The sequence below is a fragment of the Plectropomus leopardus genome, chromosome 1 (assembly GCF_026936395.1).
Source record: "Plectropomus leopardus strain MGB_pleo_1.0 chromosome 1, ASM2693639v1, whole genome shotgun sequence".
Lineage (NCBI taxonomy): Eukaryota > Metazoa > Chordata > Actinopteri > Perciformes > Serranidae > Plectropomus > Plectropomus leopardus.
In genome coordinates, this window is record NC_142176.1 from 16,983,449 (window position 1) to 17,007,330 (window position 23,882).

Below are 23,882 nucleotides of genomic sequence, written 5' to 3' on the forward strand. Positions count from 1 at the left end.
ATAAACATGTATGATACTTACATGTTTTTTTCAGCAAGATAATCACAAATTAGGACCACTGTAAGGATTTCTGAAGTTTAAATTTAGTCACCAGAGTTAAATAGGCTATATCAAACTACACTGCGGACGCTTCAGAGATATCACCCTTTACCCAATGGGCACTTATTAGGTGAGCTGCTTTAAATGACAAGGAAAGCATACCAGTTGTGGCAAGCTTTAATTCAAAATGTGCTTAAGTGATTAAAAAGTGATATTTTTTTACTTTGTCATCAAACAGGCCAAGACGGTAAAAAGCATCATTACTTGAAACTTTTCAAATGACCCCTATATTGTCTGAGACAGCCACATCCATCACATGGAAGACTAAAATATACTGTATGTTGTGTAGATGCACACATTTCACCCAACCCAATCACTTCAATTATTAAATTTACACCTAATATATACCTTCACTCAAGCGGCGCCTCTCGGTGCCTTACTTGCATAAACTTTGCCACATACATATCTACCTTAGAGGTCTTTATGGAGAAAAAAAATATTCATATGGACACAACTTAAAAGAAAAAATCAAATATTGATTCCACTCCACATGAGAGCCTTGATTCTGGAGAGGATAGACCACAGGCATCAGATCTTAATCAAGTGTCGGGAGAGATGCAGAGATGCCATCTGGTGGTCCAATTTCCGCCAAGCTGTTAAGAGAAATGTGTTCTCTCTGCAAGAAGCACAGACCCTGTGAGCACTGCGAGCCTCTCATCACAGCACCATAGGCTGTGCTCCCATCGCAAGAGCTGGCAAGCTGCTTTTGGTGACTGAAAAACTTGTCCAGAGTTCAAGTCACATCAGTTTCAAAAGTTTTCAAGTTTGTTTGCAATGCAAATACTGTGTTGGCTCTTAGGCCATGAGACATCCTCCCTCTGAGTGTCAATAAGCAGTTGTTTTAGTGCTATTTCTCATGTGTTAGGGTCAACTGGAAATTTTCTGTGTTTCTAGATCATGCACATATGTTACATGTGTGTCTGTCTTGTGTCCCTAATTGCTTTGCCTGTGAGCCTTAAAGCAAAGGACAGTTACTAAAGCTGGCAGAACCTATTGGGATGTCATGTGCATCCCCCGCCATCAAGCTCAGGTTTTAGCCAAAGGGAATACAAATCAGCAAAGGGTGGTATAATCACTTTCTTTTCTCCAACACCCTAGCCATTACCCTGAAAGTTTCTCATTTGGAGCACTCTAAAAAGAGAGGCTTGTTGACAACACTATTGGAGAAGTAGGTAGATACTCCATGTATTTTGACAGAAAAAAAAGCACTATATCCAAAAATATACTGACAGACATGAAGGGTGCATTATGAAGGCCATCACTGGTTTACAACTGATGCAGTTTTGGAGGAGTTTGTGACAGTTATGCCTTTTTTTCACACTGTTTTCACTGTTTCACACAGCCTCAGAGGCTGACAAAAGAAGCCAATTCACAAGTGCCCAAAACTGCAGTTCAACAAATGGCCACATCAGGCTGGCTCCAAAACAGATCCCCATAGACCCTTATATTAAAATGCCCAACTTTGCAGAAGAAATGTACACCTTTACAGCCTGGTACAAAAACCTGTGTCCATCATTTATACAGTTTATGGTATTTCCATATGGTACACGCAGTAAGCCCCTAATTTTAAACACAAGGAAATGCATCTCTTTATGAATGGATTAAAACGCCCTCAGAAATGGCAGATGGCAAATAGTGCGCTGTTATGCCTCTTGGTTAAAAAAAAGAGATTGTAACAGAACCAAATTAAGATCTGTGTAAAAGGGACATTTTGATGGCGTTTTGTTGGCCTGTTATGAGTGCAACCCACCGCGGAGATTTGAAAAGCAGCATGCCTGTCACACCTGTCCAGCTGTCACACCTGTCATGCCTGTCACACCTGTCACGACTGTTACACCTGTCATGCTTGACATGCCTCTTTTGCTTCTGCAATGCTGGTATGCTATATTAAATCACACTGGAGTGGCATGATGTCATCGTTGTTTGATTCTGTGTAAAAATAAAAAGAAGGCAAAAATAAGTGCCTTTATAGCGGTCCTATGGTGAGACTTCTGAGTAAAAAGTTACACAGCTAGCATGCTCGCAATGTAAGCTTGCTAAACATGCCATCAGACTTTTCACTTAGAAAGAAAACAAGAGAGCTGCATTACATTAATCAATCTCTAAGCTAATTTGATTGTATGCCTATTTCCTCTGTCACAGCACAAACATTCAGCGCAAGGAGAATAAGGAGTTTGGCGAATACAGTAGCGATCAAGGAGGTTCTCATAGATATGAATGGACCTCTGGTTTGTTTTGCATACAGGCACAGAGCTATGTCAAACAAGCCCTTAACTAAACTTTAAATGGTTTATTTTCACATACACACAAAAAAAATATCTATCATTCTGTGCCCCTGTGTTACTTTTTCATCATGCCAATATGTCAAAAAGTCTTTCTGCGCTCTGGATCTAACTTTAGCTCCATATCATACTGTAGTTGCTAACTTTTAAGTGATCTAGTAAAAGTGAAGGATTTAATTTGAATGCCTGTCATAACTTTATCCCACCCACAGATTTTACTTCACTTGGAAATACATCATACTTCAGAAACTAACTATGCTCTTACTTCAGTTTTGCAAACATATGCACAATGCAGTACAAACTGACAATTAGTCTAAAACCTTAAAACCTAGTTTATGGCTAGCCTGTGTACAGTGGTTCCCAAGCTTTTCCTTCAGGGACTTCTTTACTATCATTGAGTAAAACTGAAGGAATAATTTAAGGATATTTTATATTAAATTAAGAGAAAGGTTGAAAATAAGGCAATGTGCCTGTGGCCCCAGTCCCCCAAATCATTACATCTGCCCCTGGCAATAATAATGAGAGACACGGAGCGATGCGCTCTGGTGTTTCAAATAATTCCATCCAAAGTCTGACTAAACCTGAAACGAAAACAAAGTAGTCTGTAGAAGTCTAAAGAAATCACTTTCCACCGCTGAATATTTTTGGCTGTTGGTTCATTCAGATACTTTGGTGCTGTGAGGAGAAGCTGCGCTCTGTTTGTCTGTCTCTCTCTAACCGTGCTGCGCTGTCGGGTGATCAGCTGTTTGATCCGCCACTCGGTTGTCAAATAATCGGCTGTACTCTACAGTCAAAGTCGTTCACTGCATAACATGATTGTTCAACACTTCTGCTGTTGCAGTGTTTTGGTGTAAGATTTGCTTTGTTGTCATGAGAGCGTGAGACTGACAGTGAGAGCGTGTGTCGCATGCCAGGAGGGTGAGAGTTGGCAACCCTGAAATATATCTTAACATGCAGAACAATAAACTCAGCATTAAACACAGTCACACAGCGGAGGGGAGCTGCTTTCTCTGGAGCTGTACCTGCTAATCATAAACACATCCTGCCACCGCATGCTGTGGTCCAGCCAAAAACTACACTCACAAATTGACATTAAACACAGTTTCTTACAGTAAAAACTGTAGGTGTGATGGTTTTATATGCCACATCTTAGAACTGCATGTGTGTGTTCCGAACATAATTCAGAGTTAGTGAGAGTTGGCTATCAGCTGACAGCATGCCCTCCCAAGGGCAGATCCAGTTTGTTCTGAGGGATACTCAAGTTGATGAACAGAATTATGCTCCACAGATTCTTCACAGATTGCACACTCCTCCGTTGTAATTTTCTTGAAAAGCGTGACCTGAGCACACCAGGTTGCTGTCCTGGGGTGGCAGGCTGCTGTTTTGCTGATGAGTTACTTTACAGTGTTCACACTGAGCAATTGCCCTCAGTTTACCCCTGTGTTGGGAGCCCTCTGTTCAGCTCTCACATGCCGAGCATCTGTGAATGAGAAGCTCGGGCTCACGTCCAGGAAGCGCTCTGTTGCATAAGGAGACGACACCCTACATTCAAACTGCATGTATTATCTCATAAAAATGAATAGCAAAGGGTTTTTAAGCTTTATTGCCCCATTGAGCGTTTATTGAGCATGCATGCTGTTTTTGAATACCCCCCACACACCTACACACAGCATTAAACGTTTGGCTGGTTTTATGCCACTCCTCAAATGTATTATTTGATAATTTGCAGACTTTGTTGGCACTTGTCCTCTGAAATTTGGGTATACAGAGGAGTATTGCCATAAACATCTGTAAACACTCCAAAATATGGCCCATGTTCAACTTCTGATCAGGTTTAGCAAGCCTGCCTTGTATGAACATGATTGATTAATCTGGTTCATGTTCAGTATTTACAGTCTATGTACTTTATGTCTAAAACTGTATGAGAAAGAGGAGAAAAGCAACAAGAGAAAAATCACACATAAAACAACTGCCATCCCAGTTTGAAAGGGGTGCATCAGGTTGACAAAAACTTGTGCAGATTATGATTATGCTGCCAAACTGTCAAAGAATACTGAAGACAGAAAGAGTCATGGTGATTAAAACATGACTTTTACTTTGCTTAAAATTTCTTTTTAACTATAAAAACAATAAATGCTTTGATGTGTGTCAAAGTACAGATCTACTTAGACTCATCTCTGAAGAGCTCCTACTGGTTTAAAAAGGACCTTAAATGGTTGTTTAAAAATGTTGCACCGAGAGTCGTTCACAGTCAGAAAACTCTTTTTAGGAGAAATCACCTTCTTAAAGGGGCTTTTAGGCCTGAGCAATATGGGAAAAAAAATCAACCTCCATATTAATATTGCAATGGTATTTTAGGTTTGCTTATTAGTGCTTTCGCAAAATATTTAAATGAGGAGATTTTAAATGAATGATAATCCTTAATGTGTATATAAGGACTACATGTGTAAAGACAAATAATAAAACAGCTACAGAAGTATGTTACGCCCAGATAATTAAATCACTTTACTGCAATGCAGCCTTGAAAACCAGGCAGACAACATTTGCAATATTACGTCAAAACAAAATCTAAAACAATCTCCAGTTTTTTATCGTAATAATAATGTTTATTATCCAGCCCTACCCACTTTATAAAAATATCCACTTTATTGGCATGAATTTAGCCACAGGCCTGTTTGGCTGTTTGGGTGAATAAACTGGTACTACACAATGCACAATGCACCAACTATACAGACATTAAGCATAAGCTAGAGACCAACATATACACCAGAAAAATAGAATGAGAGTAAAACAGACATATCAAAGTGGCAGGATGGTCAGAGCGGCGGCCAATTTTATCTGTACCCTTGCCACTGCAACCGCTGTAGCAGGCTAACTTCCATGCAAAAAACAACTTAGAGCGAGTCGCAAACTCACTGTAATGCTGTTGTGCAGTAACAACCACATGAGCAGCATAGTAATACATTTTAGATGCATGATATTGAATATTTTGCTGATATTCTATATGACAATATATAACAGCTCATTTGGCCGATAACAGATACCAATATCAATAGACCTATAACCTAGAGGCTAATATATGTTGGATATAGATGTTGAATAAATAATAATTAAATAAATTAAGCACAGAAGGCTCTTTTTAACATCATTTATTTATTAAGTTTTTTTTTTTTGCCACAGCCCAAGCCCCGCCGAAACCACCAAGCCTTTTGGAAACATTGAAGTCCCTAGGGCTCTGGGTGAGATTGACATCTCTAATATTCATTTTTTATTGTACAATGTAAAGTAAAATACTTAAACTTAGGTTGATGTTTTGCACGTGTTCATTTTGTCAATTAAAAGAAAATGTTTGCGATATCGGCAGAAATGCTGGTTCATTACGATATTTCACTTTACAGCCAACATCGGCCGATACTGGTGATGTGCCGATATTATCTTGCATCCCTACATTTCAGAAATAAGCAGTCCATTAGTTTTACATATCACCTTAACTGTTATTTCCCTGTTTCTTTTATTTCCATTAATTGCAAGTTTGTTGAAACTCAGAGGACAGCTGACAGGCAAAGACCTCAGGGATAAACAGTATGCAGCATATTTTAATTTCTAACTCAGTAATTTAGGGGTTTATTTTGACCGAGCCAGAGTTGGTGTATGTTTGAAAAGTGCACTAACTACTGTGTTTTATGATGAGTTAATAAGGTAAAGAGGCTAATGTCTGAGTTCGATGAAGGAGATCGATCGTTCGATGAGAGGAGGAGTTTGTACTAAACACAATATCAAACTATACTCAATTTTATCTCTGACTTTATTTATGGTTTATTTGATAGGGACAGAAACGGTACACAAGGACAAACTGAAAACAGCACCTTAATAATGGGTATTAATTGTATCTGTGCCTATGAGAACAATTCAAAGATCCCTGTTTAAGTTTCTTCTTGTTTGAAAGCAAAACTCCCTCAGCGGCTTATGTGGTGTTTCACAACACCCACACGTTTTGTTTTCTATGTCCATGTTGTCAGGACACACACCATTGCAGGTTGACACGTGTCAGCTTGTCAGAATACACTATTTCCCAGAATCAACACTGCAAAAAGCAACATTCATTCCCCGGCTCAGCACATCCTGTACAGTACCTTCACTTCTTCTTCAGTCTGCACACAATGTCCAAACCTTTGCAAGAGGCATCAACTGGCAAGCATCAAACAGCCAGTGTTTTTTTTTTTAAAATTATTCATGAGATAAACAACTGAAAGGTTACACTGTTGACAAAAGCATTGATTAAAATGCTTTAACTCTAACAATATAATATTAAACAATGAGATAGCCTTATCCTAGCAATTATTGCTATAAATGTTACAACTTTAATGGAACAAATGTAATATATACATTCTTGCTAATTTAACATACACACTGTTTAAAGGAGTATCAACAGCATAGAGAGGTGCTGCTTTGTGATTGCTCCCATAAGGCTTCCTAGTGTTTTAACAGAGTCAGTGGCTTTGTGTTAATTAAAAATTCCATCTGCTTAAGAGACCCTGTGTCTTCTCTGTGATGGAAAACAGCCTTTCTGTAATATCCTCTGTGTAATCTCACAAAGGAAGGCGAGTCTGAGCTCAATCAATTTAACTCATGAATTGCTGTCAGACAAGCGATGAGCTCTAACAATTCAATGTCTTCCCTTTCTTCAGTAACATTACTGAGGGTATTTTTCTGTTTGAGAGATCAATATGCGGGGAAAAACTAATTCTCATCTGCATGTTTCGTGGCTCTGCCTATATTGACTGAGGATGGGTCAAGTGAGTTAAACAAAGACTATTAATGGACCCATGAAAAAAAAACTTTTATTAAATGACAACTTCCAGACACAGAGGTTGGCACCACTTATTGAAAGAGCTCACCAAGGGCCCGATGTTGCAACACCTACGTACAAACAATGAAAGTGCTTATGAGTCACAATAACGAGATACTCTGAGCATCGTTTTCTCCAGGAATACAGTCATACATCACATGGGAAATGAGAGAATAACCCTCTATACCATGTTCTGATCTGTGCTTCTGCAAAACATTTGTATTAAAACTTTTCTCCTGGTTTAAATGTGAAGGTTTTGGATGGATTCCTGGTAATCAGTGACTGACTGTGTTTAACGCACACAACTAAATAGCTATTGTTTTATTTTAAAGCTACAGAAACAAATGACTAAAAGCAATGGTCTAAAAGAGACTCCAAAGCTCCACTTAGTTAGGGTTTACAGAAAACAATTTGTCACTCTGGGGGGCAGCGTCCACCAAAGCACTTTGTTTTTTTCCCTCCGGCCACCATATTTTGTTAATTTCTGCTGTGTATTTACGCTACCCTACAAATGGCAGCAGCATGATGAGGTGTTAAGCGTCCATTCTGCAAAGAGGGCTGCACATTTGGCATTTTCTGTTTAATTAAATTAATTTGTCAGTCCACACAATTCCAGGCAACTGGCAATTAAAAAGCAGCTTCCGTATATCCCTCTTTTAACATAAAAAATGCAATTAGGATGGATAGCCCAGGGTTAGCCATGTTACTGCACCCCTGGAGCAGATTGGGGGTTTAGTGCCTTGCTCAAGGGTATCTCAACAGTGCCCTTGGTCCAAACTGGCACCCCTCCAGCTGCCAATCCACATTCTATACTTGTTCCGTATGGAGACTTGAACTGGCGACCCTCTGGATCCAAAGTCCCCATAGACTGAGCCTATGATTAAAAAATGTTTGTCCTTGGGTAAAACGTTGCACTTATCACTGTCACTTTTTACCCAGCCATCCATTCACAGTTAAGGAGGAGCAAGACAAATACCACAAAGCCAGCAAATCTTACACACAAGTGCCATACAACAACAACAATGGAGGAGAAAAATGTTTATATGCAAAGGGATGCAAAGAGTTTGAAATTCTGGGTCGACTGACTATTCCCTATGTTTTGCTAGGGAAACAAAGAAATCTGGCACAATAGAAGCCATTGAGCCATTTTAGGGTTATTAAGCCCTTTGTTACACAATCTTTGTGTTAGCACAAGTCCAATCTTACAAGAAAAACAACCTTCAATATAACATTTTGCATAAAAATAACTGCTTCAAAATACTTTTAAATTAACTATCTGAAATCTATTTTATATTACTGTGAAAACATCAACAAATTAGTCCATCAAAAAATAGTTGGTTTTTTTTTCTTACCAAACAAGGAAAATGCCAGTTGATGCCAATGTTTAGCCAATACAGCAGTGCATCCCTTGTTAATATACTGTATAATATATTCTTCCTGTCATTAACCCACTCCTGGGTTTTTTTGTCTATATGCTTGTCCCTATATGCTTCAGCCTTCACTTCAAAGGTCATGGGCCAGAGAAGTACTCGACCTTGTTCAGTTTTACTTCTGATGTATCAAAGCAACCACATGCAACTGAAGCATCTTTGCTGAAAAAACACTGGGTCTCCAAAGCTTTTTGTTTCACACTACACATTCATATTCAATCCACTATTCATATTAATTCTATACTATTGATTAGACAAGGTGTAACAAAATAGACTGCTATTTTGCACTGTGAATGCTTCAATACAAAATACAGTACCACATGTTTTGCACTTAATCTGGGAATCTGGTGCCTCTATAGAAAGAGTGCCTGCTGGTAGTAATGCTGCCTTATTTTGTGTGCGTGCATGTGTGCATGTGTGTGTGTGTGTGTGTGTGTGTGTGTGTGTGTGTGTGTGTGTGTGTGTGTGTGTGTGTGTGTGTGTGCTCTTTTATTATCATGGCAAATGTCATCTACTTTTCATAGGCAAATAAAGTCTAATTCTGAGTTGTTGTTTTTTTTTTCTTTTAAAAAAAGAAAACTCTGGAAAATGCAACTGTCAAGTAATTCAGTGAAATGTGTAGATACATATTCATCAGGATTTCCTCTGAGTGTAAATTTCCATCATGCTGAGAAGGTGAGAGTGTAAAAATTGACACAAGTAATATTACTGCAACAGCTTCAGCAACAGTAGACTGGATAACACATAAAGTAATAATAGCATCACTTTGTTTCACATCTATTTCACCTTTTTTCATGATGAAATACTAAAAAGCCTAAAAAGTGTCTGATTCTCAAACTTCTTAAAAGACAAACAGACAAGCAGGCAGTCAGGCAGGCAGACAGACAGTCAGATGGATTGATTCCCATTTCTACAGCTGAGTAACTTCTTTGTTCTGAGATTCTCCCTCCACTGTTTCCATACGAGGAGGCCAATGTGCAGTGTGCTTTGGGCCTCTTGAGCAAAGTGAGAGGTCAAGTATGGATGATAAATGGTGAGTAAGCAGGAGGGCTGAGGGCAGCGGTACAGAGAAATGTTCCATATTGACCCAGTAGAAGTGGGAATGTGCCATGAAATGAGTTTCTGAGCTTGGTGATGTTTAATTTAATGCAAAGCAAGCAGGATGCAAAAGCTCATTTCTGGGGGTTTTTTGATTAACGACACTGAGGTGAACTCTTTGCATGTGAAAAAGCACACTAAAACATTTGATACGTGTATGTGCGATTTGCTTAATTGTTCAGAGGCTCTAAAAGGGGACACAATCTGAATGATCTGCAAGCTATAGCCTTTGCTATATCTATTTTTACTACAACAGCAATATTACACATGCTATGTTTAGCTGCCAATAATCAGGACCCTGGCAGCATTAGGAACATTTCTAGCAACTGCATTATGTCTTTTTTAGACAAGTAGCAAGCAGCTAGCTTGGTACTTGTCAGGTGTAAATGACAGACAGCTGGCAAATAGCGAATAATAGAATCTCCCATATCAGATCATTGTTTAAAGCTTATCACCTTGACAGCATTGAATCGCTCCCTCGGGGCTGTGAAGCACCTTATCACATCAGTGTGTGAAGCTTTAATTAGCTCTAGCACTTAAAGTGCACAGATGTCAGCACTATCAAGGCTCCTCAGTCAGATATCAAAAATTTCACATCGTGTTAGACACAGGATTTACCAGCAGTTTGTCATTACAACCTCAACATGACAACAATGTAGGTTTTACTGAGAAGCACTGCTGATTATACTTCAAATATCTTAGCAATTGTAATATTGGCTTGTTTTAAAAAAAAAAATAGTATAAAATTCAATTTATATTTATATAACTAGAGTAATGAGTGGATGTTTCTCTGACTGTTTAGAGAAAAAACTGGCAGAACCTAAATTACAAGCACACGCATCTTTTGATTTGGCTGCTTACCATTATAATGATCAACCAACACATTCTCACTTCCAGCTCATCACATAGCAAATCTCAATCAGTGGCTCTAAATGTCAAACTATAATGCTGTAGGTGCCCTTCCAGCATTAGCTTTGGACGTTCACGAACGCTTGTTACATGCGTTTCTTGTGCATTTACAAATTAAACAAATTAAACTTCAGATTTCGAAGGAAAAGAAAAATCTAAGCTCATTAAACACATGTAATCTGTTTTCAAAATAAACTTCAAGCATAGTTTTTTTCTGTCTGCCATTATTTTACAAGGAATTTCCTGAATATGAACTCTTAAAGCCTGTGATTTACCTGCAACATGGACTACCTCCTGTAACCTCCTGCAAATGTTTGTTTATCTGAGCTGTTTTTGTTTGTTTGTTTTTGTTACTAATTGTTAAATGTTTGTCTTGTATTGTTTTTATGAAAATAAGAAAATTCAATAAATATATTGTTGAAAACAAAACTTTGTTTTTAGGGTTATTTCCTTAGGTTTAGAACACTATAACACATGGTTAGGTTAAAAAAAAATCATGGTTTGGATTAAAATAAGGATTTTTAATAACCTAATGTCATGTCACGTGACAAACATCACTAGCATAGCATGCTACATATATTAGCATGCTATGTTGTTGTTGAAATAATCGACTCTTTTCTGATGCAGGAAATGAACAGCAGCCTCCAAGGTCAAAGTCCAGAGTGTGTTTGACCCACCAATCTTCATTCCCATCTGCCTTATGCAGACTTTCTTGCTCTTTATACTACGGCAGTTGCTGGGAGCTTCAAATACTGCTGCCTCCTGGTGCCTCTCATACTGCCACTAAAGTGTTCCTCTGTACGTCGATATCAGAGGCAAAGTGTCCACTGACCAAGTGTGTACATTTAACAAGCTGGAAGTGAGACAGAGTTGAAAAAAAAAAACAGGTTAAAACACCAAAATATGTAATAAAACACCCAAGATGGGGAAAAAGAACGCACTAAGCTAATTTACATGGATATAAAAGTGCTAGATTTAAGATACTTGTTATGTGAGGAAGGAAATTCACTGGATACATCTGTTAGACTTCAAAAATACAATCCTGGATCCAGGATCCTTTTAAAATATAAAATATTTGCAGAATAAACAGAGTACTGTATATCAGATCAGACCAATACTAAATTACAAATATTTATGTCAAATATTTTGACTTTTTCACAGAAATAAACTTGCACCAAGAGCTGAAACTAAAAACCTAGTCAGGCTGTAGTTTTTCCATTGACAGGCCAGTGCTGTCAGTGACACACATTATTCAGCACATCATTGCCAGTGTTTCTAAAAACAAACAGAGCACAGCTCAGTGTTAGGCTGCTAATGGAGTGTTAGCCACAGACGTATTAAACAAGGAATGAGGAATTCCAAACACGGTGGCCAATTCATGTAAGCTGCTCAATAAGCGCATACGCAGAGAAATATCTCCCACTATGTGTGGCCATGACGCATTCACATTAGCAGCTCTCAGTACACAGGTGGCTGAGATCATGAGGAAACTGGAGCATCCTGCTGCTTGTTTATCACCTTGTATTTGGTGCAAGGACTAAGATTTTGACACAATATGCTTCACTGATCATCACCTGTAGAATTATGACACAAACAGAGCGTATAAATATATATTTCAGGTAGTTCAGGTAACCTCTCTCACCCTTATGGAACATCTAAACTCATCTAAAAATATTAATCAACTTAATGTATATTGACTAAGCCTGAGTCAATAGTGCTATATGATTATGAAACCTTATTTAAAGGGCTCCACAGCAGTTTAAGGAGTTTAAGTTGCAAGGGTGGATAACTGATCAATCAATCTGGTCAGAGCTAATGATATTAATGAATGAGAAGAGCAGCTGCTGCAAAAAGGAAACTTTGATACCCAGCAGAGTGGACATTTAAGATTCACTTAAAATGCAGCTGACCCTCTACTGCTCCGTTTCTTCCCCGAATATGCCCTGTGCTCCAAGAGTGTGGTGCAATCCATAACCAAACAGCATATATTGTATACTCCAAAAGCTCTCCTAATGAATGGTCCAGCTCCAAAAATATAAAACTAATATGTGGCAGCAGATGTTTTAAATGTGGTGGGCTGCCACAAATAAATGTGAATGTGTGGAAAACCTGGATACACCATTATTTATTTAGGTTTTTACACCATCTGTAGCTTTCCAGTTGTGTGCCTTACAAATTCAAATCCGAAAATTCAAAATTTTCAAATTAAGTGTGTTTGGTGTCAAATACTATTTCGCAAAGCCCATATAAAATGTGTTCCCACATGACCTGACAGAGGTTTTTGCATGATAAAGTTGAGTATTTTTATGTTGTTAGATCTCCCATCACAAGGAATATATAACATTTTCAATCAATGGCTCTTCTTCAGACTTCTGTTTCTATGGACTCATGTCCTGCTGTGGACGCCAGATTAGTTTGGCTCCAAGAGTCACACAGTAACACAAAATCACCCTAAACTTCCAAAGCAGCAGGTAGACCATAACTCCTGTGTACTGTGAGGTAAAATCACTGTTTAGGTCATTTCTGTGGCTGAGCCTGACTTACAGGACAAAAGATAATAATGACTTTTTTTTAATAGACTTTATATCTTAGATAGAGCCCAGATATACAACTTGAATGGTATGGCAGAAACGGTCCCATTAAATCTATGAGCTTTTTAAAATTTAGACAGACTTGTTAGGAAGCTTTGACAGAAAGGTGTAACTTATAAAATAATCCCTAATGTGCATGGGGTTCATAACAGCAGAATAATATGCATGGAGACAACAGGGAACGATCTACACTTTTCCTAGGAGTGGCCATCGGGTTGATATTTTAGAATTTAAAAAAATCTGCCAACAGTATATCAGCCTGTATTCAATTTTAAAAATACACAACACATCTTGGATAAAATCTGGGATAAGGATCCCATAACATTCTGTTATTAAAGAACCGTGACCGAGATACGAAGCAAAACATGTTGCACTTGAAAATTTAACTCGTCCATGCTCATATGGAAAAACTACATAAACCGCCATGTGGTTGTATGCCTCCACGCACCAGTCAAGTTGCGAAGTTGTGAAAACACTGATGCTTCACAAACATATTCTCCCTTGCAGCACAGAGGATCTATACAATAAGAACAGGTCAAATGTGGACACCCAAGATTTGTGTCGTTAATTCAGTATCTGACCAAATGTCTCCCCTTCTGTCCCTGACTGTATGTGCAGAACATTATAATGTCATAGCTGACCTTTAACCTCCTGGATATAAAATGTCAGTAGTTCATTATATCCTACTAGAGATCTGTGTGAAATTTGAGCACATTAATTCTTGAATTATGGCCAAAAACATGTTTTATGAGGTCACCATGACATTGACCTTTGACCTTCAACCCCAAGATTCTAATAAGGTTATTTTTGAGTCCAGTTGGACCTTTGTGCCAAACTTGAGGAAAGTTCCACAAGGCCCTCTTTGAGATAAATGCAAGGGCACAGTGGCCTTTATCTTTGACCACCAAAATCTAATCAGCTCATATTTGATTCCAAGTGACTGTTTTTGTCAAAATTTGAAGAAATTCCCTGAAGGTGTTCTTGAGATATTGTATTCACAAAAATAGACAGGCAGACGAAATAGAAAAAACTGTCTCTTAATTACCTCAAATATATCTTTGGCATATCTGTATTGTAATCTCTTGTTACTTATTGCCCGACAAAAACGACAGTATGTATATATAAAAAATAAGTTATTATTGGAAGATATATTGGCCTGATGGATTTATCCTTCTAGTTCTCACTGGGAAGAAGCCTCTATTAAAAGATATGAGAGACAAAGGTGTCCAACAAATCCCCAGAGAATAAAGACAGATATTCAGTTGTCAGACGACATAAATGTTTAATTTGTAAGCCACAAATTAAACCTGTTGAAGAGAAGAAACAGCTCATCACTCATCTCACACAACCCCTACAATGAGGGATAAAGACAGCAACACCTTACTTTTGTGTGATGTGATGAGGTGTGAGGTGATTTTTGGTGGTACAGACAGTCATGAGCTAGACTTCACACACATTTCTACAACCATTATAATATGCTATCAAAACGACTGAGACGAAGATTGACAAACTGTGGTGGATACTCCACATGTGGGAACTTTAAATAATGTCTCCGTCCTCCCATTTTAAGAGGCAGCAGCCACCATGTAACAGGAATCCATTCTTTGCCAGTGGAAAGAAGAAGAATATTGAGTGTGAAAATGGGGTGTTACGATGACATTTCCTTGCTAAATAATGAAAATGGAAATTAGAGGGAAAAAATGAATTTGTTTCAAATAGTGAATTCATAAAATATAGTTGGTTTTTTTAAAAGAGTAGAATGTTATTTTTTTCTCTGGTGATGCATGTCCATCTGCATTTGAAAATAGCACAGAGCATTGCTTTACACAGAAATGGAGCATTATACATTTATGTATCGAATCTCCCCAGCAATTATCTGTGCTTTTATGTGGAAAGCATGGTTTCGGGGAGCAATGAGTTTTCCCTTGATCTGTGTTTTGCAAAATTGACACTCCTAACCCAAGCCTTACTGCCTGTTTTCCATAAACAGTATGCAAGCTGTGAGTTTTTCTGTAGTGTGCCGCTGGTGCGTCATTCTCCTGATGTAGACAAACAGTAATAAACACTCTGTAAAAGAAAAGTACTACAGTAAAACCAAATGACTGCAACATCACATCTCTATCTCTATTCTACTAATTTGTTATGACAATTACATTTTGATTAGCAATTTTAGCTATCCTCCGATCATGTTCACTGGCAGGATTTTTTCTGTGAAGGATGTTATATATTTTTTGTACCACATGTAAGCCTGGGTAGAAGGTCAGGGTAGGGGAGGCATAAAAAGGGCAGCACTTTGACACTGACAGATGAGAAATCACATCTGGATCTGCACAGGTGTTTAGGTTTAGGCAAGAAAATCCCTCTGGTTAAGGTTGGGGAAGGATGGTGGTCAAATAAGTAAATTGTCCTCATGCTTCAAGTCACACTTGACTTTTTCAATATTTAACCACAAGGATATTTTTCTATAGCCTTAAAAAAGTGCTGTGGCTGCCTAAAAATAACCATTAAAAGTTCAATCATGCTTAAGTTGGAGCAGAAAATGTACTCAATGAGAATTAATGATGTATTTTGTCTCTGACCATTCAGCATATATGCTAAATATATGCTGTAAATCAATTTACAAGATAAGCTTGGTATTTATGCCCTAACCGATCACTAGCAATTGATGTACTGAAACTGTTGTCATGATTGCTAGGATCAGTTAACTTTTCTCACATCAGTCAAAGAAATGTGAATAACAGAATGTGAATAAGTAGTTGTAATGTTATGTAAAAGATGTCTATGTCTTATGTTGCAGAGATATCTACAAAAATAAGCATGTTAACCAGCTAGCTCCCAGCTATTGATATGTGAGAGCGTGTGAATTCTTAAACAAGTAGCAGGTGGCACCTAGTATGGTAGCTCTGGCTGCAAGTGCATGAATGTGTGTGTGTTAACAGGTGAATGTGACAAGTAAGTGCTCTGAGTGGTTGGAAGACTGGAAAGACAATAAACAAGTGTAGGTCAACTTTATCATACTGTTACTTTATAACCTATGGTCTTGCAATAACTGAGCCAAGCAAGATATAATGTTAAGTATAGGTCAGGAGATTGCAATCTGCAGTTTTAGAGCCACATGTAACTCTTTAACCCCTCTCTAGTGGTTCCCTGTGGCTTTCAAAAATATATACGAAAATAAATGTTATTTTTGTTTGACATTTTAAATTAAATTATTATTATGTAAGCTGAAAGTGATTCTAAAATTTTCTACTTTTAAAAATGTATACCCAAAGAAAAAAAACGTTTTTAATATTGCTAGCTAAAATGTGCATCATAGGCATACGACAATGAACTATTGCGGTTTGGCACCCTTGCACAGCTGTGTTTTTGAACCTCAACAGCGCTGGCTCTCCCCAACTGAAAGTGTCGGAGGAGAATCGAGAATTTAACCGTGCTTGGATGGCTTTGTTTGCTAGCACCGCAAACGCTGCAGGCTTTCTGCTATATGTTTGATCTGCGTCGAGAAATTAGCAATAGGATTAACTGAAAGACATTTCCGGAACAAGCACAATGCATTTGCTAAAAAAAGAATCAGGCTGGGGATAACAGAAATAGAGCAATTTCGGAATTGTAGTGGACAGTGGACAGCAGAGTAGAGCAAATGTACTTTTAAGGAATGGATTAACTTTCCAACCTAAACTAATGCTTCAAGTTCTCTGGCAGCTCACGAAATCATGAGATTTGGAAAACCATTCATGGACAGGCACTACATGAAAGAATCGGGTATTAAAATATCAGAGCAAATATCTCTCAGACTTCAAAACAAAACTGAGGTAATCCAGAAAATTTAAGATTCACTGCTCTCTGCAAAGACTTCCAAGGACAGAACCATAAAATTTGCGATTAGCATGACCAGGCAGCATTTCTGAGGATGTGTCATGATAAGTCCAGTGATGTAAGCATTATCAAGCAGACGGCTCTGCTATGCCAGTTTATGAACACTGAATAAAACTAACAAAAATGTAAACAATTTCTTTAGTTCTATTATTTCATAGCTGCTATAAAAGATGGTATTATTTAATGGAAATAAAAAGAAACAGTAATAAATAATCACAAGTAGCCCACTGCTGCCACCTTTTGGTAAAACATGCTACTGAGTGCTTATTTAGACCTATTGGTAGTGCTGATGGGCTTATCTAGACTTAATATGCTGTGCACCGTCCTTGTAAGGCTTAAATATGTTTTGTGGCTCCGGCCAGAGTTTTTAGCTAAATATGGCTCTTTTGATAGTAAAAGTTGTCAACCCTGGTAGGTACCACATGTGAGCAAAGAAGATAGCAGTGACATTTTGAACAGCTCTCTGAGTTTCAGCATTTGGTCAAAATTTGCATATTCTTGCCCTGCTGTTAGCTACTAGTTGGCTTGGAGGTGAAATGCTGCCCTCTATGGGTGTGGAGAATGTGGCCAAGCATTATATATTGCACTTTTAGAGTCATTACTTTTGTAAATTAATTCACAATCTGTTATGGTCAGCTTTCCCTTACAAAGGGAGGAGGCATATTATGTTTTAATCCCATCTACAAAGCACTGATTGGCTCACAATTTCCCCCAAAAGCTGGCAACAAACACAATAGCAGACCTCCAGTATTTGACTCACTAAAAAAATGGAGGTGTGGGCAGTGATTCAGCCGGCTGGTAAAGTGATGAGGTTTTACAGCACAATCTACTGTACACTATTAGAGAAAGACAAGCCCAGATATTTTATCACAACAACAGTAAATCTTTACAGCGCCTGAAATCGAAAGAAGCATAATTCAGTGGGTAATCCACATGCTCTGACAAGCACTTCTCACCTGACAGACAATTTTAAATGAGCAGACTTTTCACTCAATCAGGACTGAGTCTAGAGGTTTGTGCCACATATAGCAGCAGGTCTCAGGGGCTGAATTTTGCTTTCAGGCTAAGTCTCAGCTCCAGGAAAATGAAAATTGCAGGAATGTTATCTGCTAGATCTTTAAAGATAAGTCACTGTAAACAAACAAAAAGAGACCCAATTCTAATGCAGGAAAAGACGCATACAATTTTCACATCCTGTATGGCCACAGAAAGGGTAAATGCTACTGCAGGTAGCACTCTGATGAATGAGTGGGTCGCGAAAAAGCCCAGCAGAGGCCACACATTACGACCGGGTCGATTGGTTGATTGCAGGCGTGAAATTGCTGTCACAGATCAATGGCTAACTAATCTGGAAAAGGGACAGATTTAAATCAGAGGGTCTCTAATCAATGATGATTAATCTTCAGCAACACTCACATTTCCTAAATAAGACACCTGATTGTGTGCAATTGGATAATTACCTGTTTCCATTTGAGACGATAAGCAGGTGGATGAAAGGCTTTACTGGTCCCTGTAGCTACCAGTGACGACATCCCCAACACGATCGATCAGTGAGGTTAAATATGTCGTAAAGGTGTATCGCATCACGAGGTCAATAATTCTTCATGGACCCTTGCAACATCGAAACCTGAAGACACACAATGAGTTAATTGATCAGCTTCTGAAAGAATGCACTGATATGTCACTGCTACAGTTTAAACTACAGTTCACCTGGAGGATCTGTGATGAAAAATGCTAACAGACAACCATACAGGACTTATTGAGCTGTTTATAATTGCTGCTCTCAATCATGGCTATTGACAAGTGAAGAACGTTTAGTGGGTAAACTGGGAATCTGACTGTGGATTCAAGTCTTTTCATTTTTTTATTGAATCACCTTCTGAACTGCTTGGTAAAAAAAAATGCTGCAATAATATGCACATAAAACATGCCAATAAACAGTGTGATGCAGGGATTATCTGCGTGTTGTCCCTCATCTGATATTCTCTCAGATCTCTCCATGCAGATAACTTCCAGTACAGAGTAAGAAGGGCAATGAGCGCTTCTGACAGCTCCTTCACCTCGCTAAAGTTCATATATACTTTATATATGTGAACGTAATCACTGACAGCTGGAGACATAATGATACCTCCCTTAAGCGAGAGCTGTGTTTCAGTCACATTCATGGGGCTATAAGGGAAAGTCTGGCTTTAAAGATAGCAGAATAGTTAATTATTCTACACACTCATTAAAGTAGTATATAAAATTTTAATCAAAGCCAATGAAATCTTGAGCGGTCAGACTTGCTCTGAGTGAACTCAGACAGAGATCGGTGAGGTGTCTTGGACAATTTGTTGAGATTATCGTTCAACACAATGCTGGCCATTATGCAGCGCCTGTTATGAATTTTGTGCTACATTCAGTCTTCTTCTTTTATCTTGCTTTCTCTATGTAGCATATTTTAAAAAAGTGAAAACATGCTAGCAGACATCTAAAGCTGTATGTAAGTACCCATATAGCCCTAAATCCAGCAGGAAAGATTTCTACTCTTATTAGCAAAAAGAATGCTTATGCACCTATTTTGCAATTCTTTGCTTTGAAACCTTTTAATAACACGGTATGTGTAGCATACTACACTAGAAACTTATGTGACGTTACATTACATTAATAACAAACTTAGGTGTACTTATTTTAAGCCAAACTGTAATGTTTTTCTAAACCTAACTATAAGATTTTGTTGTGAAAACCTAAGGGAGTAAACCTAAAAACAAAGTTTTTCCATTTACATTTTAGTTTATTTTGAAGAGACTGTATATGTATAAAGCAGAAACTGTAAGTTTCTTGTGAATAGACACATTGTATGTAACAAGCATAAATTGACACACCATCCCTGAGGGTCTAAAACTGACACTGAAGGGCTAACTATAGAGCCTAATAGTTTGACATGTAGGTCTGACCAATCATCTGTACCTGACAAGTTGGGACAGAAAATGTGTTTTAATATAAGAATATTGATTATGGCAGGTTTAAATTTAAAGGCTCCACAAATACAACAAAATGGGGCAGCACAATGTCATCACTCTTCAAACTTGAGTGAAGCATTCTGCTTCAGCTGGTTTTCCCCACCTGTCCTTTTAAAGGTATCTTGTCCACCTACTGTAACAAATGTGACTGAAGTACACGCTTAATCTGTTCTTTCATCTGACATCAAAGATGGACTCAATCTGTATATTGGTGACCTAAAAGTTGTCCATGCAGGGTTTATGGTCTGACTGAACCAAGTACACACTTGTTCCTGTGTTTGTCACATCTGCAGTCTGATGGTTTTGAGGCCAGCCGACACGGCTGTAACATCAAATCCTCCTGACCTGGCTCTTAATCTTTCGGATGGGGTTAAGGGGGTCAGGGTGTGGTGTCTGATTCCCAGAATTGGATGATCACATTACCAACATATGCCATTCCTCTTTTATTGTATTTGGACACCATTATCTGAGATGCATATTTCATTAGCCTTGTACAAGTTAGTGAAAGGGATTTTAGGAGCTTGTTTTGTATTAAAGTGACGAGTCTCAGGTTTCCATGGAAGCATCAACAGTGTAACCGCACACCCCTCCAAGAATAAATCAGACATCTTCATTGAGATTAGTTAAATTGCTTATAATGAATGAATGCGTGAATGCCAATGACAACTTTATGAGGTGGTAGTGCGTCATAGCTGTGTGTTGGTCAGTTTGTGGTTTAGTTTATGTGCCATTAGGTGGCTGTATTGATCAGTTTTTGTCATCTTGTTTTGTTATAGCAGCTGGTATAACTGTATTACAGTATAGGTCAGTCTGAATGCTTTGTAGTGTACTGAGATATTCACAGTAAAGGACCAAAAAAGTCATGTTGGTTTCTTATTTAGTCGGCAACATGCTTTTATCAATCAACCAACAGTACAAAGAACTCCCAAGGAGCAATGCAATGCAGGTAGCCTACAGTAAGTCTAGAAGGACAACTAAAATAGATAATCTCCCTACCCCTACTCTTGCACCATACGTAAATGTTGCTCAGCACCTACTGAGTAGAAAGTAAAACACTCATGGAAAGCTGGGTAGTCACTGATTCACTAATTGCTGATAAGATGATGAGATGAAAAAATGTTTTACATGCTTTTTTTAAGGGTTTTTTTCCCTGCTGTTTTCTTTAACTGAAAACTTATGTTCACTGCCACCTTTTTTATGCTTCAGTTGTTCAAGTTGTGATGTAAATGCACACAGTAGAAGCCAATGTTTCAATGAGAAATGCTGACTGTCTCAAATATTAGCCGTTTTGTTTTTTAGCAGTTGAACTCTAGGGGCCCTTTTCTGCCAAGTTTCAATGGAGGGACAAAATCTAAATGTTGTCATTGTCAGCATCCAGATGCTGGGAACCATGGATAATGATGTAAGGATTCTTTGAGTGGAGGGATTTAAGTGTAACTGACACAAGGCTGATTATAAATGGTCACAACAATTCACAGAATGACGTGTAATTGACCTTTTCATGGTTTATTAACGCTGATGTGTTCTACTGTGCGCAGGCTACAGCTCATTTAGCCTGCCCGTGTAATGTGGATGGAGGAAAGTACATAAGCAGGAGAAATACAAAACATAATGGCATGAACTTTTACACTGTGCAACAGTTCATTTAATTTGGCAAAATGTGTTTGGAGGCAACACAGCCTTTCTTCAATTTGTCATTATGTCTCGACAAGTTTACAAAGTGGCGAAGGGAGGTTCAAGGAGGGTTAGTGGGTTACTGTCTCTTTCAATATAATAAAGGATTAAAGAGCAGAGCCATTACATGTCTCCGTGGGCTTTTATTGGACACTCGTGGTGACCTTATGTGATTAAAATTCACAAATCTGTCTTTCTGCTGGACACACTTAATTCTTACTGCAGGCATTTTGACAAGCAGCAGCAGCAAAAGCACATGATGTAAATAAGATTAATAATTTGCATTCAATTTATTGGCCCCGACGCTGTGCAGGTTGCTTCCTGAGAATGTATTGGCAACGCTCACTCGCATGTCAAGCAGGGACACCTAATATTAGTTACACAGGTATTACTTTTTTATATTGTAAAAAAGGTATCAGGAAAGACATCACACAAAACCCTCTCGAGTTTGAGTATTAAATTCGGTTGAATCGTGCTGTGCCAGTGGGCAAGTCTTGGCTTTCACAAACATACGTACATACATCTCCCGGCATGGATGGCACCCACAGAGAGACATTCTCCTGTCCACAAAAAAAGTCTAAGTGAGCTATACTATTAGTTATGTTGAATAAATGCAACCTGTTTTCATTTTTCTTAATAAAATAACCAAAATAACTAAAATGACACTGTGGATATTCGTCATTGGTGGAATTAAATAAGATGTGGTCACAATAATGGCTAATTTTGTCATGAGTTCCACAATAAAAACAATTAAAACACTTGATTTTATGTTCAAAACCACATATTGTTGCTATATGCAAGGGACAGAGTTTTTGTTCCAATATTGGTGGGACACATATGAAACCATGGGCTTGGGGGTCCCCCTCCAGAAAATTTTGAGCATCAAACATTTACGCCCGTGCCATTCTGCCTGCCTGAGCAGTGCACGTTCGCATGCAGCCGTGCTGCAGAGACGCCTTGCGCTAAGACTGCTGCATTTCTACAATTAAAAGCTGTTATTCCACTTATTTATGGAGCTGTGCAAGCCACTGAATTTTCAGCAACATGGTCCTGCAAATATTTCACAATAAAAAACCTTGTGTTATTAATATATGAGGCATATTAACATATGCTGTCCACAGAAACTTTGTTAGAGTTAGCTTTTATTTTGAAATGGAAAGAGGAATTGTTAAGTTAAAAATATACATTAATATTTTTTTCTTGTCTGTGACAGATATAAACATTAAAATTTTGGTGAAATGTAGTATGATGTCAATATGAAAATTAAAAGACCATATTCGCTGTTTGTTTTTGCTGAAAACTGCCAGCACATGAAATAAGTATAATAAGAAAAAATAAGATAGGCTCCATATCTGTGGTTATTCTGCAGCTGAGCATCAGTTGCATTATGCCTGAGCGGCGTTGCTAATGCGGGCAGTGTGGCTTCCCAAATCTACACCTATATTATGTGCTAATCTTAATCTGAAGTTCAATTAATTGTGAAACAGTTTGTCAGGCTCTGTAATATGTAGTTTGCCGATCAGTGAGTGTGGTCAGGCTTCATGTCGAGTTTAACTGTGGGACTTAGTGGCACTAAGTGAGTTACTGAGATGAAGAAGACATGTTGTTGATTAACATTCCCAGCTCTCCTTCAGCCAATAAAAAAAAATGCTTAAATTACATAGTGACAAATCCATGGTCTCATAAAGGAAATAATGTCTTTATACAATGCAACAATGGGGATTCTTTGCACACAACAGGCACCTGATTCAGTATGTGTCATAGAGTGTGCATGTGTCGGTAATTACAGGTGTTATAAATTTCATGTAGTAGGCGTTTTTTAATCAAGACTTGAAACTGGCAATAAATGGACTGTAAAGCTGGATCACCGCAATATTCAAGCTCTCAGGTCTCAGTATGAATAGAAACATATGACAGAGGTTTCATCACATGATACTGATGATAAGCCAGAGAGGATACTCTACTAGTGTTGCATACTCCGCTGTAATGATCGTATACATTGCCGGGTGGAGGTGTGTTGCGCAGAAGAGCTCCCTCAGATATCATTAGCTGCAGTGCTGTGATGAAGAAGC

At 38.2% G+C, this 23,882-nt stretch overlaps 1 long non-coding RNA gene across 1 annotated transcript in view; it reads right to left on the bottom strand.

Moving 5' to 3' along the window:
• Nucleotides 1-23,882, bottom strand: part of LOC148190388 (uncharacterized) — a 97,376-nt gene that overhangs the window by 29,460 nt on the left and 44,034 nt on the right. The window contains exon 2 of the long non-coding RNA XR_015777444.1: nucleotides 18,595-18,761. This is a non-coding gene — a long non-coding RNA (uncharacterized LOC148190388). The remainder of the gene's footprint in view (nucleotides 1-18,594; nucleotides 18,762-23,882) is intronic.